The 4,415-nt window shown below is 42.5% G+C and overlaps 1 non-coding gene across 1 annotated transcript; it reads right to left on the bottom strand.

Annotated features, from left to right (window-relative positions):
* Nucleotides 1-565: 565 nt before the first annotated feature.
* On the bottom strand, nucleotides 566-672 carry LOC120267986. Its single transcript, XR_005538662.1, has one exon. It is a non-coding gene; the product is annotated as a small nucleolar RNA R71 (small nucleolar RNA).
* Between the last annotated feature and the right edge of the window lie 3,743 nt (nucleotides 673-4,415).

Raw genomic sequence — 4,415 nt, 5'->3', positions numbered from 1 at the left:
TTTAATCTTAACTTTCTATCATCTTTCTCAATTTTGCAAAGTACTGTGTATGACACGCTCAAATCCATCGATATTGATTACACCGGATAATGAAATTGAAAGAACTTTGCATCGGAGATTTAGAGAGGTTGGTGAAGGGTCGGGTACGTAGAACATTGAAATTGAGGATAGAGAGTCTTCAATCTTGGCCGAAGAGTGACGTACTCTATCCGAATATGAAAGACCCCAATTCACAGGAGATGAGTTTAGTGTTAAAGCACCGACAGTGGTATCCAACAACTTTGAAATTAAAGCGAGTACAATCGGCATGGTCTACAACTCGGTTCAATTCAATGGTCTAGCAAATGAAGATGCACATGACCACCTTTCCCGGTTCATCCAAATTTGCTCTACATTCAAGATTAATGGGGTGTCCGACGATGCGATCCATTTGAGACTATTTCTATTTAGTTTGAGAAATGGAGCTTATCATTGGCTTATATAAATGTCTCTGGGGTCCATTAAAACATGGAAGGATATGGTTGAGAAGTTCCTTGGGAGATACTTTTCGCCAAGCAAAGTGGCGAAGTTGAGGCAAGAAATTTCAGCCTTTAAACAAGGGGAGTCCGAAACATTGTTTGAAGCTTATGAGAGATTCAAGGATCTCCTTAGAAGGTGTCCCCACCATGGTTTTGCCTCATGGATGCGAGTACAAATCATTTACAATGGACTGAATTATGCTACTTGCCAACTCATTGATGCCGCAACGGGTGGTTCCCTTAGCAACAAGTATCCCGATGAGGCCGAGCAATTACTTGAGTCTATGGCAAGCAATGAATCAGATTGGGCCTCAACAGGATCTACACAAAAGGCTATTAGGCTTTATGAAGTTAGTAGTAATGATGCCTTGGCTGCGAAGGTTGATGTGTTGACTCGAAAGCTTGATCTTCTTATGGGCAGTAGTTGAAGGTCAGAATCAGTGATGAATTGTAGCACTTGTGGTGGTGAGCATGATGCAGCCCAATGTCTAATTGCTAGCTCCTCAGTTGTGTCTATTGAGAATGTTGACTACATTGGAGGGCAACGAAATCAAGTGAACCCGTATAGCTCAACTTACAATTCAGGGTGGAAGAACCACCCAAATTTTTCATGGAACCAAGGCCAACAACAACAAAGAGGTACACCATCTCAAGGATCTCAATTCCAACAACCAGCCTTTGAGAGGAAGTTTTCTACTGAAGAGGTCCTTGCCAAGTTCATGCTCAGTACCAATGACAGGTTCAATAGTCTAACTAGTAGCATGGATGCACAATTTGGCAAGGTGAATGCTCAGCTCACTCAGCACGGCAAACAGTTCAATGAGATAGGTACTGTTTTGAGAAACCTCCAAGCTTCTGTGAAATCTCTTGAGCATTGAGTGGGGGAACTCATGAAGGCACACTCTGAACGTCCTCTAGGTTATCTTCCAAGCAACACGGAAGACAATCCAAGGGAGCACTTAAATGCCATTGCTCTTAAAAGTGGGAGGCAAGTGGAGACAAGGGTCAAGGTTGACCCAAGTGTCAAGAAAAGTGGGGTAGCCTCCGGGGAAGACCCCAAGCTAGTTGAAGAAAACAGTGAAGACAAAAATCAGGGAAGAAATGACAAGTTCCAACAACAAGGACCAACAAAATCATCCGAGTATAAACCTCCAATCCCTTATCCAACCAGATTGAAGCATGACAAGGAGGATGGTCACTTCAAAAAATTCATGAACATCTTCAAACAATTGCATTTGAACATCCCGATAGTTGAAGCGTTGACTCAAATGCCGAAATGTGCCAAGTTTTTAAAAGAGCCCCTTACGAACAAGAGAAAGTTGGAGGAAGAGGGCACGGTTGCGCTTACGGGGAATTGCTCGGCCATCATAGAAAAGAAGCTCCCATAAAAGTTGAAAGATCCGGGAAGCTTCATTATCCTGTGTATGCTTGAAGGTGGAATCCAAGAAAATGCTCTAGCAGATTCGGGGGCTAGCATAAACGTCATGCCCTACACCATGTATTTGAAACTTGGCTTGGATGAGTTGAGGCCCACGAGGATGACCTTACAATTGGCGGATCGATCAACAAGAAAACCTCGGGGGATTGTTGAAGATGTAATTGTCCGAGTGGACAAATTTCTTTTTCCCGTGGATTTTGTCATCATGGACATAGATGAAGATGTGGAGATACCACTGATTCTTGGTCGACCATTCCTCAGCACCTCGGGTGCCTTGATTGACTTGAAAGGCGGAAAGTTAACGTTAAGAGTCAGAGAAGAGGAAGTGGTGTACACTTTGCCAGCTGCACTGAAACATTCTTTAGATCATGGTGACACAATTTACTTTATTGATGAAACTGATAGATTGATTTCTGATTGTGTGCAGGAGGTGCTCTCTATAAATCCTTTGGATGAATACTTGGGAGAGTTGGAGAATGAAGAACAAGGAGAACCTCACCAACATCCTCAAACTCATAACTTGAAGCAACCAAAAGAGAGAGTGTTCTGCACTAATGCTAAGAAAAAAAAGAAAAAAAGAGTCATTTGTCAAGAAGATGTGGAGGGAGATTCATGGGAGGAAAAAGAAAGGTACCAAGCTTCATCCCTCTCTACTCATGAGCAATTCGAGGTCTTTTCAATGTTGTCACTGAATTTACCGGGGAGAAGCAACACTACAAAGGAAATCGGGGGTGGTTTCAAACTCTTTGAGCCCCCATGAGGTAAGAAATGAGGAACGTCAGGCTCGTGACGTTAAACAAGCGTTTCTTGGGAGGCAACCCAAGTGTTCTTTGGTGTTTTCTTGCATTTTTCGTATTCTAGGTCTTAGTTCATTTCAACTCTTGTATTTCTTAGACTTGTTTTACTTTTGAATAAGTTCATGCTCACACACTTGGCATAGTGCTCTCATCATTTTAATTGTGGTATATTTGTTCACCTTCTTGAGAAACTCATGTTTAGGTGTTAATTCATGCACTAGATCATCGTTTTATTCATTTCATTCATGTTTGGAGAAGACTTCGACCTTTCCACACCATGTTTACATCATTTGGGGCAAGTTTTCGGAGTTTTAAATAGTTTTAAAGGGCATACGGCCTTGCTGGGCCGTATGGTGGCCGTCTGAGATGAACATAGAGCCAACCCGTGGCTCTGTGCCATCTCAGACAGCCCCTCAAACGGCCCCCATACGGGGTCATCTGAGTTGGGGCTCCTCTCGGCCGAGAGGGGGCTCTCGGCCCATATGGTCCCCCATACGGGGCCGTATTTGGGCCGTATGGGACGTGCCCCCCTTTTTTAACCCTCATCCTTACTCTCTCTTCCATTCTCTCATTTCTCTCATCCTCCACCGAATTTCTCTCTTCATTCTAACTGAATTCTTGACCAAATCTCCTCATTTTTCCTCCTAAATCTTTTTCTCACCCATTGGAGACGTCGTCTAGTGGTTTTCGCCGAGTTTAAAGCTTGTTTTCTCAAGATTTCATCGGTATGCTTTTTCTATGCCCTAGTTTTATCTTTCTCATTACTTGGGCATTCCTGGAGATTTTGTGTGGGATTTCTTTAGCATTTTGCTTGGGTTGAATGATGTGAATGTCATTGATGAATTTTCCTTCAAATTTATGTAAAAAACATTTTCAATGCTTTGAATATAGGGGAGACTCTTGCCTTATGAATAGTGACCATAAGGCCGACATACGGCCGTATGACCCCAAAAATTCGATTTTTCATTTGCTTCCTCTATCTCTAGCATTTTATTTTGATTTATCTTGTATCCCTATGAGCTTGAACAAAGTTTATCTTCATTGTAGGGATGCCTAACACAAAACGGCTCGCCTCCAAGCGCCCAAGAACCACCTTGCCCTCCTCTACACCAGATGAGCCCGTCTTCAAGTTATCCCATCATCGAGAGAGATGTGATCGATTGAAAACAAAACCATTTGGAACATTGTGCAACCTTGATTGGTGACAAGGTTCCCTTACGTATATCCCGCAAGTGCACGGGTTTGTCGAAGTAATAATCCCGGTTGAGCGGGTATCGAATCCACAGGGAGTAGGGAATAAAAATACTTAATTCGATTCTTAGCTATGTAAAAGATCAATGATAATGAGTGTGACAATGATTCAATTCTCAACAGTAAAAGCAACAAGTAAGAGAGCAAAAGTTAAGAAGGGGGTAAGGCTATCGATAAAGATGGGGTACCCGGATAATGGTCCACCTAGGATAATTGTTTCAAGTGCAAGAACCCTCTATTATGCTTCCTAATCAATGCAATTGTGAGTCATGGAAATCCTTAATTACATAGTCCCAAATCTAAGGTCAACAATGCCTAACTCTATACATGTCCCAGAGGAGAAATCAAACAATCTCAACACCTCGCACTCGCATAGAGTTGCAATGAGCTCTAGAGATTCCAAGTGATAAA

The sequence above is a fragment of the Dioscorea cayenensis genome, chromosome 1, assembly GCF_009730915.1.
Source record: "Dioscorea cayenensis subsp. rotundata cultivar TDr96_F1 chromosome 1, TDr96_F1_v2_PseudoChromosome.rev07_lg8_w22 25.fasta, whole genome shotgun sequence".
Taxonomy (NCBI): Eukaryota; Viridiplantae; Streptophyta; class Magnoliopsida; order Dioscoreales; family Dioscoreaceae; genus Dioscorea; species Dioscorea cayenensis.
The sequence above is the reverse complement of the archived record's forward strand: the minus strand, read 5'-3'. Positions and strand labels throughout refer to the sequence as shown.